This window comes from Python bivittatus, unplaced genomic scaffold, assembly GCF_059951505.1.
Source record: "Python bivittatus isolate LINGU-HERP-01145 unplaced genomic scaffold, Pbiv_v1 ctg000080_np1212, whole genome shotgun sequence".
In the NCBI taxonomy this organism is placed as follows: Eukaryota; Metazoa; Chordata; class Lepidosauria; order Squamata; family Pythonidae; genus Python; species Python bivittatus.
The window spans coordinates 33,277,375-33,293,618 of NW_028277035.1; the positions used below are offsets into that span (position 1 = coordinate 33,277,375).

At 34.8% G+C, this 16,244-nt stretch overlaps 1 protein-coding gene and 1 long non-coding RNA gene across 5 annotated transcripts in view; one reads left to right on the forward strand and one right to left on the reverse strand.

Moving 5' to 3' along the window:
- Nucleotides 1–16,244, forward strand: part of SPOCK1 (SPARC (osteonectin), cwcv and kazal like domains proteoglycan 1) — a 524,632-nt gene that overhangs the window by 176,383 nt on the left and 332,005 nt on the right. The window lies entirely within an intron of this gene.
- LOC148216659 (uncharacterized) overlaps nt 1–16,244 on the reverse strand; it is a 187,277-nt gene that overhangs the window by 113,249 nt on the left and 57,784 nt on the right. For both annotated transcript variants that reach the window (XR_015794779.1, XR_015794780.1), the window contains exon 4: nt 12,219–12,328. This is a non-coding gene — a long non-coding RNA (uncharacterized LOC148216659). The remainder of the gene's footprint in view (nt 1–12,218; nt 12,329–16,244) is intronic.

Genomic DNA, 16,244 nt, shown 5'->3' on the forward strand with positions numbered 1-16,244 from the left:
ACAACTATGTACTATTCAAGGGCTTGGTGATATTAAACCATTTTGGGACTTGTCAAATTGGAATAGCTAGCAATATAAAAAGCCCCAGTACTTAACATAGTTAGAAGACAATTTTATCTAGTTCAGTAGCACATTAGCCTTTTGTTATTTGGCATTGGATGTTACACATTACTTTGCAAAGTGGGGGGGGGGGGACAGACTCCCCATGGAACTAATAAAACAAAGTGAAATAGCTTGAATATTATCACACAGTTATGCTCCACTAGATACCTAGAAAAGCAATTAAAAGAATACCATCAATGAGAGGACACAGTGGAATGAAAATGAAACTCAGTATTACAATTGTTTACCTTAAGCATCTCTGAACTGAAATTACTTTTTGTTGCTTCTGTATTCAAACACAATGACAAGAGCAATTTTATCTAATTCATGCCTTTTCAGAGCTTCCCAAAGGGAATGTTTATGCTCCCAATCAGCCTTATATTTATTCATCCATAATAATGAATAGGACTGTGGTCAAAAATGCATAAGTTTTAATATGTTATTTCTAAAATGAGACGCTTAGAAAATTTCCCCTAAGTTTTTTTTTCTTTCTTTGAACCATTTATGAAGTCAAATTTGATACAAAGCAATGTGCATTTTTGATATTTTTGTAATCATCCAGCATAATGGAGTTAGAAGCAAAATTGCAACTGATTCTTGCTCACAATAACATTTTTGCAAAGTTCCATCTTCAGTTATTTGTATCTGACCATCAACTGAAGCCTAGACCAACCAACACTTTGTGAGCATTACTGTACTATAAAACTGAACAGTGGATATGTAATAAATACATCATATAGGAAACCAATTGATCATTAAATATATTACATGCCTCCAACTTCCATCCAGAATGCATTTCAGGACATGCCACAAAATTCATTATATGCAGATAAGTCCCATAATACAACCACATCTGTTCTGATCCTACAAATAAAGGTAGACAACTAAGAGATTTTAGTTAGGCATTTGAGAATTGCTTTTCTAATGATATAATAAATAAAATCAATGGAATAACCTACCATATAAAAGCCCCAGAAGAGAAAATAACAGAATATGATTAATTAACAATTAATCATATTCTGTTGTTTAGTTTAGGCCCCAACTCGCCATCAATAATCTAAGCCTGCTTGTGCAATGGTTCTTCCTGTTCACAAATCTTAGTGGGAGAGATTTACTGACATTTACATCCAATATGAAAGAGCTATTAATCATCAACAACAAACCATGCCGTAAGGATGCACACATCGAAGCCAGGGGTTGTGGCAGATATATATGCCAGCTTGGTCTACTTGTTTTTCTGGCAACATTTCATATCCACATAACATCATCCACAAAGTCAAAAGAACATAGATTTTCTTATCCTCCACTTTGGTATCTGCCATCAGCTTTCTGCAGTGTCCCACTGCACTTTTGCTCAAGCTCTCCTCAACAGAATAAATGGGCATAATTCTGACATCAGAAATGGCAATACCCAAAAAAGCAATAGGTCATGCCTCATCTCCACAGAACATTTTCTCTTTCACCTTAAGATTGCAGAAGACCCAGCATTATTTTTCATGGATTAATTAGAAAATTAGTTTTATCAATTATAAAACTTATAATTGTAATCATCTATTCAGTGCAAGAATGTTTGTGTCTAGTTCCTGCTTTATACAATTTTGCCCCTCCACCATTTTTCCCCTTCTCCTACTGTCTCATTTCTGTCTCCCATTCCATCACATTGTCCCTATTTTCTCACTGTTGTACCTTTTCATTTCTCTTCTCTTCCACAAAAAAATTATGTGCAAATAAAATTTTTCTTTCCAGGACTATATTCCATACATCTGATGAAATAAAAGCTTACTATATATATGATAAAATATAACAGTCTTTAAAATACCACAATATCAGACCTTGTCTATTCTTGTCTGTTCTATTATATTCTAGCTGCAAAATCTTAAATGGCTATGTCTTTGGAAACATTTAAAATCTTTTTTTTTTCTTCCAAAATTTGTAGGACTCCTGCCCTTTTCTGCAATACTTCTGCAATTCCTCCTCCCCCTTCAGCAATTTTACCTTTCAGGTCTAGTTACTTTTTTATTACAAAGCCCAAGCTTAACGTATATTTTAGGTAAGCACTACCAAATTAAGATTCATACATTTCCAGGGCAGAAAGTTCTCAAGTAATATGAATTATCCCCTATCTTTGATGCAACTAGAGACCAATAGAAACATAATCTTGCACTTACAAGATACAGCCTTTCCTCACATAAACTTTTTTTCTGGTAAAGGTGGAGGCATCAGACTAAAGTAAGAAATTAGCTGAAGTTCCTTCTGCAGTAGAACCTTTTATCACTAGTGCTTTCCTATATTTATGTGGATTAAAAGACAGTTTTATATTGCTTTTTAGTATACAGCTATGTTACCCAGTAATTCTTTCCCGTGGCCACATGTTTACTTGCAAGCAAGTTGTATTGACTAAAAATGTGTTCTTTGAAATGTCAGCCTATCTTTTGTTGTCTGATAAGCATGGATGAATGTGGTTGCTATTTAATGGCTCCTTTTGACTGCTTTCATGGGTGTTTCTCTTCCTTTTGGGGGTATGGAGGCTTTAGCTCCTGCTTTCGTCCTATTTTTACAGCAGACTGTACATTTTTGTAGAATGAAAAGAACATTGGCTTTCAATGGTCTTGAGAAGTTACATGGAATGTCTTGTAAAATCTAATCCAATATTTTTATGAAGTTGGAGCTTTATCTGAGTTCATTACAGAAGACAGTTTTGGCTTTGTTTCAGATAACGAGAGTCATGAATATTGTGCTTCTTTATTTACTTGTATTTAACACTACTGATAGAATAAGTCTGTTTTCCTCAAACTCTCATTTACAGCTCATGAATATTATTGTATAAGGGTGTAAGCATGTTAATTTGAGTGTTAAACAACAAACACTGGCCATAATCCCACTTGCCTCCAGTCCTCTGGAGTAACTTAAACATGTTGATATAGATAAGCACTGAGATATTTTTTTTCAGCTTAACCTTTCCCCTAGTGTTTTAGCTTCTTGCCATCTAACATAATGAAACTGAGGTGTATTTTCGCCCCAGAAATATAAGTTCTTCAACATTCACTATTGTCATGCATTACATCTGCCAAATAAATTCCATGTATTATCAACATAGCTCAAATGATACAAACGTGGAGTCCCTATTGTATGTCTGAATGTGTAAGGCAAACATTTTAATTTACTCTGCAACATTATGATGTTCTGAAATATGCAGTGGTTTATCTGCTTGGTTGCTTCTCATCATTTTGTTTCCTTGACATGGAAAACAAAGGCTTACTAACAGTGGGGAGAATTAGCATGAAGCATGTCCATCAATCTCAGTGAATAAGCTTTTTTGCAGAATTATATTAACTCTGAAGTATAAGTGGCATAATAGAACAGAAATGTGTGCAATCACTGATAGCCTTGGAATGATAAATTCTTTTCAATCCTACATTTGTTCTGTCCAGAATTTAATTAATTTTTCCCTTGCATTTTTCTTCTTGTATTTGTATACATTGCCAGTCATTTTTATAATGAATTGTAGGGTAGATTGTTTCCTAAAATATGCTACTAAAATAACTACTCTTTATTATATTATAAAATATTTTGGAGGCATTTTTAAGATCAAGATTTGATTAACTGTTGTTAGAATAGGATAAAGCTTTTTCTCAATATTATTTAGTTGCCATATATATCTTCAAAATAGTATCAGTTACACTATAGAAAATAATTATTCTAAAATAACTGATCTATGAAATGTACCCACTACATGTACTTTATGAAATCTTCTGTGAAAATAATTGGAAATACCTGGTTTCTTTGTGCTAAAGTTTGGAATATGTCCAAACTCTGTTGGATATATTCTGAATGTGACACAATTTTAAACCCATTTTCTCTCCAGGAAATGGAGCTGATGGGAAGGGGAGTCCAAGCTGGATGGAGAGCACATGATTAGACAATGTTGCTCTACATTATTGTCCATAGTCCAGCTAAGGACAAAGTAGAGTAGCTTATTTCTTATTGATTCAAATTTTAACTTTAATTAAGTGTTTCCAATGGGGATATTTGTGCTGATTTTTTAGCACATATTTCTACTGTTTCACATGAAACAATCTCAGTCTGATTAAAAAAAAAAAAACTTCCAGAAATAATCTTAATTTTAACCTTAATCTTCTTATTCTCAGACCTAGAAACCATTATCTGACTCCATGGTAGAAAAAGAGTGCTTAATTAGAAGAAGACAGCTATCTATTCTTCTGAAATCAAAAGCAGGTGATAAGATTATAGTAAGCAACACCCAATAGCATTATTATATTATGTCTCAGAGGGTTCCCTTCTGATCAAATTTTATTCCAGCATGCTTCACAAAAGTTTTAATTTTAAGATATTGTCTGATATACTTTTTAAAAATTTTCATATATTATAAGGCAGTGTGAATAACTTTCAGATTTAATATTAACCTAAAGCTGAAGTTCTTGGATTGATAACAAAGTACTAAAAAAAAAAAAGAATAAAAATAATAACAGAAAAAAGTAAAGCAAAGATATATTATCAAATAGTGCAGGTAAGCTATACGCCATATAAAAATTACTAACCTTGTATATAGGTAATCCTTAGTTTAAGAACAAGTTCTGTCCTTAAGTCGAATTTGTATGTAAGCTGGAACAGTATTACTGTATAATACGGTATAAATAGTATTGTTAATGAACTTGAATCACTGTGTATTTAACTCAAATTTTGCTACAATAGGCTCTATTCTTAACTATGGACTGTCTGTAATTCAGGCATTCTTAACCCGGAGACTACCTGTAGATGAAAAGATCAAATCAATCTGATTACAAATCTAGTCTTAGCATAATATCCAAAATACATTTTGGAAGTAGGGCCCCACAACTGCAATGGTATGTTTGTAACTTGATAAGAATTCAGGAGGACATTGGAAAAACATTAATAGACACTTGCATGTTTCTCAGTTGCCTGGCAAAAGAGTTCAGAGAAGAGGTGTTAGGAAGAACCTGAAAATATGTCCACTCTAACAAGCTGAAAGATAAGGTAGGTTCTAAAATGAAAGTAATCCAGTTAGTGAAATGTCAGTTACCTAACTTCTTTCCTGTTTAATAAATCCAGTTAAAGAAGAGTTATTTAGAATCTTTATTATTATTATTATTATTATTATTATTATAGTTAGCTATCAAAAGTCTGATAAGTGAGAATATCTTTTCTTTGCAGCTGCCAGTCTCAGTTCACCCAGAGGAGGATCTCCAAAGATGATCCAAGTTCCTTGGCAGGTTTATAAGGAAGAAGACATTCTTGATACTCTGCCCCTCTATTAGCTAGCTAGCTATGCATCCGGTCCAGAATGTGGAATTGCTGATATATATATATATATATATATATATATATATATATATATATAAAATAATTATTATTATTACTACTATTATTACTATTGTTGTTATTATTATTACATAAACATCATTACATTTTAATTATTTTAAAGGTGATTAATTGTCACTTGGCTTGGCTACTTATGACTTGCACTCAGAGATGGAAATTTGAGATGCCTTCATTCTCATTAATTTTATATAAGAAATGGTCCAAAGATTTTTCCCAGTTACCCTGTTCTTATTGTCCTGTTAGCAGTAACATAATTGTTTATTTATAAAGAGGAAGATAAGAGAAATAGTGGCCAAGCAAGTTCTTTGTTGAGTTAAGGGTGGAAACTGATTTATAGCTAATTTAATAATCTACTATGGCATTTTCTTCCCCATATTTTTAAAAATATATACACTTATTCCTCTTATTTTATTAAATGTATATTTCGCCTTTCTGTTCCAGAATGGCACTCAAGAAGATTTAATGATAATAACAGCACAACAAAAAATTAAATGAATACAACTCTAATTAAAATATCATTTAAAAGCATCAATAAAATTCAGCAGTCATAAAAGGCATCAGTGGTGACACGTGATCATCATAAGCTTGCTAGCAGAAAGATAAAGACAGAGTGATCTAGTCTGCTATCCCTTGACAGTTAACAGGGAGTTTCAGAATCTGAGGATGGCCACTGAGAAGGTCCTCTCTCACCCATCACTTACACTTGTGATCTTAAAACCTGAACTGGTACGTAAAGCAGGACAAGGTCTTTCAAAAAACCAATCTGTTTAATGCAAATTATTAATTGGCATAATATAGTCTTTGAATCCAAATCATGTTCGAATATTGAAAGGTTTCTCCCCCTTCTTAGGACACCAATATGAATATAGTTGTCCTTGTTTCTGAGAAATATGGGGGGTTGCTGCCTTTGTCTGGTATAGCATGGACTATTGAAAGTAGTCAGGTGCTCGATCCAGGTCGAGACCATACTTGTGGACTTGTCTTCTGATGCGATTGCTAGTTAAAATTCAAAGTGCCTTTCCTTTTTTCAAAAATGGTATTGCCAAGAATGTGAATATCCACTACTGTGCAACTAATTTGGAATGGCACATTCTTTAACTTGAACATTATCACCTTTGGTTCCATAAAAGGAGTATATTTTATGTTAGCAGATTGCTGGTCAGACTGTTAGGCTGATGAAAGCTTTTCCTGTAGGCAAGTACGCAGGTTATATGAAATTTGTAAAAGCTATGGAATGTAGTGCAGCAAAATACTCTCTAGTCAGAAAAGTATAGAAAGTAATGGAGGATGAATTTGAATTTACATTTTGTCTGATTACCTTGAATCAATTCTGTAATATCCGTGAAGTGAAAAACCTTAATCCAGTTTAAAAAAATTATACAGGGGTCCTCGATTTACAACCATTCGTTTAGCAACTGTTCGAAGTTACAGTGGCACTGAAAAAAGTTACTTATGACTGGTCCTCACACTTATGACCACCGCAGCATCCCCACGGTCACAGGATCAAAATTTGAGTGCTTGGCAACTGGCATGTATTTATGATGGTTGCAGCATCCCGGGGTCATGTGATCATCATTTGCAAGCTTCCCAGCTGGCTTCCAACAAGCAAAATCAATGGGGAACTGTGTGATTCACTTAATGACTGCTGCAAAAAATGTCATAACATTGGGTGCGGGCACATGATGCTTCACTTAATGACCAGACCACCTAATGACAAATTTTACAGTCCCTATTGTGATCATAAGTCAAGGACTACCTGTATATGGTTATTTAGTGCAGTCAAAAACTGAAGCATTCTAACTTTCTATTACACTGTATTTGAAATCAAGCATATTCAGATGAATTCTTAGAAGACTGGCCTGAAATAATCCCATGACTATATGATATTTCAAATCAGAGTGATCTCTTTAAAATTATGGTTTTCAAATGAGCACATAGAGGAGCAGTGGCTTCATACATCATGAAAGCTATAAGTTGAATGCATGAAGATGGTAATTAGCCTGCAAGCAATAAAATGATTGTACTTTTGGCTGCATTCTAGAAATACTTGTAGAACCAATGAGTTGTAATCAGGTTGGCTGTCATGGTAGTCTTATGCTTAGAAATAATAAGGCAGTACCTCAGATGTCAGTCCTCTGGCCATCCCTCTAGAACCATTTCTTATGTTTTCCTAAATAAATCTTGGGTAGTGCTATTAAGAAGACACTAGCAGTGAAAGAAAGGACTTTTTATTGCACAGAGCTACATTTTTCCATGCACACACAATATTATTGGAAGATCTTATTTCATATTTTCTGAAACCCAGCAAAGATAACGGAGCTGTCAATAATATATTATTAAACTAGATTATTTAGGAGATAAAAGCAACAGTGATAGTAAACAGAAACTTCAAAAAGCCGCACATCTCTGAATATGGAAATTATTAATTAGACATTTTCAGTCATTCCCTCTATTTCAGTGTTCAGAAGTGATTGATGTCTTATGTTGCCAAAATGTCACTATTGGTGCATACTGAAAGGAGAGATTGTTAGCAAACTAAGAAAAAGCTTTTAGAAGTACAGAAATATTTGGGGAAAATGTAAGGCTAATGGGAATTAAGCATAATCATTGTCCACAGAACACTGACAATTGGTATCAAAACTGGATGGGATAGGGACAAAAGCAGAGAATAAATGCATTCTGCAACATTTTATTGAAGGTCTAGGTTTTCATAATTCATATTTTACATATCAGCTTAACCTGCATACAAGTAACAGGAAGGCAATATGGCACTGTGCTTTGCTTTATATTCTAGATAAAGTATTTCATTTAGATTTATTTTGAAGCATAAGTGATGTTTTACTCAAGGACAAGAAGTTTCTTTCCCCATCATTTCCATGTCTCTCTAGTAGAATTAATCCACTTACACTATCTTAATTATGATTTAAGTATTTTGTCTTGTGAGATATTTATGAGAGTCATTTGGGCTAGTGGTTAAGGAAGTGGACTACAACCAGGGAAAGCTGAGTTCTAGTCCTGCCTTAGGCATGAAAGCCAACTGGGTGACTCTGAGCCAGTCACCCTCTCTCAGTCTTAGAAAGAAGGCAATGTCAAACTATTTCTGAAAATGTTGCCCAGAAAATTTCATGGACTTGTCCATGTAGATACCAGGAGTCAAATTACCTTGGTGACAAATAACAAAATAAAATAAAATAAAATATCTCATATTAGCTAAAAGTTTTTATTACAAATAGAAAAGTCTCCCTTCAAATATTTCATTGCTGTTCCCTCTTCACTTTCTTATACACCTGTTTGGCATTAGGTACAGCCCTTGGCTCATACCTGATACATTTTTTCTATGTTTAAGTCCTGAACAGGGTCTCTTTCTCTCTTTTCTTTCTTTCCCTGTATAGTTATATCTGTCCTTCCCTTATCACTGTTCATTTTCCTTCCTTCTTTCTCTGTTCTTCTCTTCCCACTGCAGCTGACCCTTCCCCTTAACCCATCACTGTTTTAGCTCCAATCAGAGAAGGGAATATGGGTGATTGTATGTGCCTATGTGAGAAAAGAGTTTGCATGTGAAAAGCAAACCACTGTTTGGGTCACTGTGAGAAGCTAGAAATAATAACTCAGAGACATCTGACACAAGGCACCATAGCCAAATATACAATGCATCCAGAAAGTATTCAGACCCTTTCACTTTTTTCAATTTTGTTATATTTCAGCCTGATACTACAATAGTTCAAATTCATTTTTTTCTCATTAATCTACACTCAGTACCCCAAAGTGAAAGTGAAAACAGAATTTTATAAATGTCTGTAAATTTATTAAAAAGGAAAAACTGAAATATCACATTGACATAAATATTCAGACTCTTTGCAACAACACTTGAAATTTAGCTCAGATGCCTCCCATTTCTCTTGATAGTTGCTGAGCTGTTTCTACACCTTGATTGGAGTCCACCTGTGGTAAATTAAATTGATTGGACATGATTTGGAAAGGCACATACCTCTCTATAGAAGGCTTCACAGCTGGCAATGCATACTGTACCAGAGCAAAAGCCATGAGGTCAAAGGAACTGCCTGCAGAGCCCAGAGACAGGATTATTGCAAGGGACAAATCTGGGGAAGGCTACAAAAACATTTCTGCTGCACTGAAGGTTCCCAAGAGCACAGTGGCCTCCATAATTCTCAAATGGAAGAAGTTTGGCACAACCAGGACTCTTCCAAGAGCTGGTTCTCCGGCCAAACTGAGCAATTGGGGGAGAAGAGCCTTAGTAAGGGAGGTGACCAAGAACTTGATGGTCACTCTGACTGAGCTCCAGAGATCCTGTGTGGAGATGGGACAAAGTTCCAGAAGGACAACCATCACTGCAGCCCTCCACTGATCTGGGCTTTCTGGCAGAGTGGCTAGACAGAAGCCTCTCCTCAGTGTAAAACACATGAAAGCCTGCTCGGAGTTTGCAAAAAAGTACCTGAAGGACTCTCAGACTGTGAGGAACAAGATTCTCTGGTCTGATGAAACCAAGATTGAACTGTTTGGCCTCAATTCTAAACGTATCTGGAAGAAACCAGGCACAGCTCATCACCTGCCCAACAGTGAAGCATGGTGGTGGCAGCATCATGCTGTGGGGGTGTTTTTCAGCAGCAGGGACTGGGTGACTAGTCAGGGTTGAGGGAAAGCTGAATGGAGCAAAGTACAGAGATATCCTCAATGAAAACCTGTTCCACAGCGCTCAGGACCTCAGACTGGGCCGAAGGTTCACCTTCCAACATGACAGCAATCCTAAGCACACAGCCAAGACAGCACAGGAGTGGCTTAGGGACAACTCTGTGAATGCCCTAGAGTGGCCCAGCCAGAGCCCTGACTATTGAACATCTCTGGAGACATCTGAAAATGGCTGTCCACCGACGGTCCCCATCCAACCTGATTGAGCTTGAGAGGATTTGCAAAGAAGAATGGCAGAAAATCCCCTAATCCAGGTGTGCAAAACTTGTCACGTCATACCGAAAAAGACTGGAGGCTGTAATTGCTGCCAAAGGTGCTTCAGTGAAGTACTGAGTAAAGGGTCTGAATACTTATGCCAATGTGATATTTCAGTTTTTCCTTTTTAATAAATTTACAGACATTTCTAAAATTCTGTCTTCACTTTGTCATTATGGGGTACTGAATATAGATTAATGAGGAAAAAAATGATTTTGAATGATTGTAGTATCAGGCTGCAACATAACAAAATTGAAAAAAGTGAAGGGGGTCTGAATACTTTCCAAATGCACTGTGAATACGAGTGGGCTTTTCTGGCATCCTATGGTCCTGCCAGATGCTGACCCTGATGCTAAAGGATTTTGAGCAAATCCCAATAAAATCTCTTTATTTTGCTGCTTCCTTTTTTTAGGATACGATATATGTTTCAACTACTAGTCAGTATTTTTAGTTTCAAAAGATACCCTTCAACTATATGTAGGCTCATTTCACGAGGATGCCCTTTTAACTATCTGCAATCCTCCAAAATATTTTAGATAGCAGGAGTAGGTTATAGGCAGTTGGAGTTTTGTCAGCCCTCTGAACAGAGCACTGTGGCCTTAGTTGTATATAACTGAGTCTATAACTCTGTTTCATTCAGACGCATAAGTATCTCTTTTTGTGTTCTGTTAAATATCTACATTCTGATTGATAAACCCTTTATAAGCTTTTTATTTTATACATTATGTACAGTAAAGCTGTTTTTGTTGTTAGATTAAGTCAAAGTATATTATTTATTTCACAGGCTAGAAATAGAGTCGCTTGATACTTGATTAAAATAATTGTTATAAAATTATTTGTTTTTCCTTCCTACAGAAATATTCATCTTCTTATAATATGTAAATCTGTAGAGTTGTTACCTATTTGAGAAAATGTAGTAGGAATCGCATTTCTTTATATTTGAAAATATGATATTATAGTATATTGAACATACTGTCTTAAATATTTTTATTGGTGTAAGTTTGGAGAAGAGATTAAACATTCACTATATGAAATAAACACTCTCCGTGAGCAATTCTTCTTTTATTGCTAGAAATATGATTCAGTGAATGTAATCAGAAAGCTTTTGCCATTGCTTTCAGCCTGGGGTAGATAAAATGTAAATAAAAATATCTGAAAGAATGCATGTCAATGATAAATCCATTAACCAGATCATCTTATGGAAAGGAAGCTTGAGTTATTACAATAAATTTCTTCATTTTCTTCCTTTCCTTTCCTTTCCTTTCCTTTCCTTTCCTTTCCTTTCCTTTCCTTTCCTTTCCTTTCCTTTCCTTTCCTTTCCTTTCCTTTCCTTTCCTTTTTGTCTAAAGTCATTGTATCTTAGGAGAAAGAAGCTTTTGTATAGCAGGTAAACTCCATACTTAGAGAAAATTTATTAATATTTAAAAAATGGAACCCGTTGTGACTAGCTTAAGACCCACTGAATTTCACTGAGTCTGTTCTAAGTTTAAATTTCACCCAAAGTCAGTATTTCAGGAACTGTCTTATATACTGTTTCAATTCCCAGAAGGATATTTGAGGGAATTCCCTTAATCACATTAGTGGTAATTAGAGAAACAACTAGTCCCATGTACTTACCTTTGGAGCAATGAGATGGGGAACATATCATTTGCGTATAATTGACAATCAAGTAAAAACAGAAAATCCTATCTTTTCCAGGACGTATTTGAGCTGAGTTCCCAGGACCGAATCAGCCCAGAGGTTTGGGGTACATGGTCTACAGAACTTCTGCTTTCTTTCCTTTCCCTACTTACCAGTAGGCCAACAGGACACACAACTTTAGAGAGATCCTTTCCCCCTCAGATCTGCTTTGTCGTCCATCTGCTGAATAATGTCTCTCAACACAGGGCTTTAATAGCAGCATCTGCAATTAAGAAATAAAGGAGAAAATGGTGTAAAGAGTTGGTAGAATTCTAAGCTGAATCTAGCACACATAAAAGTAAAGTCAGGAGAAACATGTTTAATGTTTCCTAACGATAAGAAGGAAATAACAGGTATACAAGGGGGAAAAAAAGCATACGTCTGATTCAACAAATGATTTCAAATACGGTGTTTTTATATATTTACATATTTCTCATAGTTGGAAATCACTGTAATTTTGAATAGCTATTCTGTTGCAGTAGGTACTGACATGAAAATAGAAGTATCCTCAACAAATTAGCCCTATTTTCTGAAGATTTCTTTGTTATGAATCCACAGTATTATTGCTTAAGCCACTTACTGTAGGGTAATTAGACTTTTTAGTATATTCCATACAGCTTTATATGAGTAAGAAAGATATTTTCTTCTGAATTTTAACAGCTGGGAAATTCCATCTTGTGACCTCTGCAGCACACATTGTAGTTCTTCTAATTTCTTTGCATTTTAAGCAGTCTAGAGGTCCTAAACCATGTGTTCCTGCAGAGAATACCTTTCAAGTTTTTGCTACAGCTGGACTGGTCCTCCACATGTGATACGTGTAATAGAGGTCCATTTTCTCAGCACTGGATTCTGGATAGCTAGATACTAAAGCAACTTTTAACCAAATATGAGTCCTACCCACTTCTGAGCGTTACATTTTTACAGAATGGAATGCATAATGTTATGTCTATGCCTCTCCATTGCAAAGATCTGATCAAGAATCTTGCACCAAGTTTTATTTGACAGAAAAATCAAACATACAAAAAATTGAAAAATGTAATATTTCACCGATATAAAAATAGTGGAAACTGAAAAGTGATTCAGTGGGGAAGAGAACAAGCAAGTGATAGCCTGCATAGTTTTTGAAAGAAGGGTTTGGTGCATGGAATATTAGGAAGGCTTTTTGAGAAAATAATCTGAAGCAGGAACAAGTTGCAATATTATACATTTTCAGAATTTAATATGAATTAGAAATGGCTTATCTTTTCCAGTTAGCTTTCTTTCCCATGTTCAGTTAATGTACTCAGAGGTTTTCTCATTTTATTCTGCTATTGTTTTTAAAGAAGAAAGTAGTAGTTTAATAATATTATGCAAACGTATTTCTAACAGATGCCTGAAAAGAATGAACACTGTTTTTATCATTTATTTATTGTTCTTCTGCCACTTCATAGAACCTCTGTATCTGTTTTAAAAAGCTGAAACCTGGTTAAAAACTTAAAAATAGGGATGATATACTCTTTGGTCCTCAGAGCCATATGCACAAGCACATATGCCCACCATTTTATTAACAAATCATATTAAGTAATAAACTAATCATTGCTCATGTAGAACTTATATTTATATGTATTTTAGAAGTAGTATATTAGTGACTGATTTTATTTAATTTTTTATTTATCCAATTCAGTCTTGGATATGCTAATTAAGCTACCAATTGTAGCACAAAATATACACAAACAGATGAAATTCCAATGTAAATACCATCATAATTTTACTACTGCAAAGTAAAAGAGACTGGTCAGATATAACAGTTAATAGTTATACCTCTGCTCCATGAGCTGCATTCATTACCAGTTTGCTTCTGTGTCCAATTTAAGGTACTGGTTTTGACCTTTAAAGCCCTATATGGCATGCGGCCAGATTACCTCCACGATTACATTCACCCATCCCATCATGTCCAGCAGGAGAGGCATGTTGCAGGTCCCGTATGCTAAGGAGTTCCATCTGATGGGACCCAGGAGTTGAGCTTTTTCTGCTGTGGTGCTTGCCCTTTGAAACATCATCCCCCCTGAGGTGAAGTTGGCCCCAACCCTTAGGGCCTTCTCTAAAGCCCTCAAAAATGTGGTTTTTTTCAACAGGCTTGGGGAACTCCTGATAACAGGAAATCCACATGTCGGTTGTATTATGTGTAAGATTCTGATAAATTCTGTTGTGATCTTGTTTCTATTTATGTCTAATTGTTTTTAATATTTTTTAAAGATTGATTTCATTGTTCGTTTTATTGTAGATTTGTGAGATGGGCGACCATGTAAATTTGATAATTAAATAAATAGAAAAAATACTGTAGTGTCTGTGGTAGCAAAGGTTTTAGGTAGCTGAGAGCAGAATTGGAAAGAAGTAATGAAACAACTAGCCTTGGAATTGTATACAATCATACAAAGGAAATTAACTGCTCCAGGGAAGCTACAAATTTCAGGCTGGATGTGTACTTTTTATTAGATATGGGAGAGGCATTAAAACAAGTAAGAAAGCTTTGGTGTTTGCTGAACTTTTTTCTGTAAATGTACTTTTACAAGTATCAATACTATTTTTATTACAGATGGAAGTTGTATTCTATTCAAGAGCTCTATTCAGTGAATTAAAGTGCTCATAGGATATTTTTATTTCATTTCTGGGAAATATGGATGTAAAAGTCTTGTAAAAACTGGAAAGCCTTTTGAGATTTGTGTCCAATATATTAAATTAGGGTAAACACCTGGTTATATGAGGGACAAAAATTAAGCATTGCTCAGATGGAAATAACAGATAACTATATAAAATAAGCCAAAACTTGTGACATCCAGTTGTGCATATATCTTGTGTATCATCATATGACTTTGGATTAGATGAAGGATTCAAGTTATCTTTCCATGTACCTTTAATGGATCATTTGTACTTCACTTCAAAATTCCCAGACTAAGCCTTGTATAACCTTGACTAGTTCACTAATAAGGGCCATATTAATTTCTCCATGTAATTCTTTCCTCAGTTTAGTATAAATCAGGCAGCATAATGTAGCTCATACTAGCTAATAGGCATTTCTGCAATTACACAATTTTATTAGCCACAATCATCACATAACTGACTGGGGCCACTGTAGACTTGGTTCATTTAACACTGTCTGCTTTTCTCTATACATGAGTGGTGAGCCAACATAATTGGTGGTGAGAGTTTCTGAGAATAACATCTGGATTGCTATAGCTTCTCCATCCTTGCCACAGCCTGGCCTGGTGATCTAGCGCCAACATTTATGTTTATATCTGTTGCCAACAATGTACTTTTCCTCTACACAAAAAAATCCTGGTGGGTGGTATGTTTGAACTAGTTCCTGTGAAATCAGAGACAAAAGCAAGAAATTAAGTCATGTTAAATTTGTCACTTAATTTCTAATGAATCCATGTTTATGAATAATCTTCAAGCTATAGTTGGTCATCCTCCAGCTTCTTCAGTCAGTGACCAGAGGACATCTCTGAAGTCCTAGGTTTAGTGAAAGAATTTGAATGTAATCAGTTGAATGGTGGAAAATAAACATTTAGTCTTTCATTAAATAAATCTAACAATAAATCTATTCAAATATTAAAATTCCCTGCACAGTTCTTTTTAAATTTTGTTGGTGCATATTCTCTGCTATAATGGAACAAACATTTTTTTCCTTTTTAAAGCAAGCTGCAGTGAAAAGAAATTTTTATAATTTTTGTTGTTATAATTTAGTTTTACATTATTAGATTGCCCTTACATATTGGACCATGAGATATTGAAGCTTAGGACCCCACTTGACCATGGAGTTCACTGGTGATTTGGGACCATTCATTCTCTTTCAGTCCAATCTATCTCATGGGATTTTTATTTGGAATAAAATTAGAAAAGAAAGACCCTGTGCTCTTTAAGGGAAAAAGAAAGCCAGATATAAGTGCAATAAAAATAAACTATGATAAAAAAAATTGACATATTTGTCTCAATTTTTATTATGTTGTACCTATGTAAATATTTGCCAAAATCTGTAATTTGATATCTTAAAAAATGTAATGGCAGTCATTTTTTGATAATTACTGATATATGATAACACTTGATATCTGATTATATGCCTGGATGCCCTTAAGTTGTATTGTTGTTGTTGTTGTTTA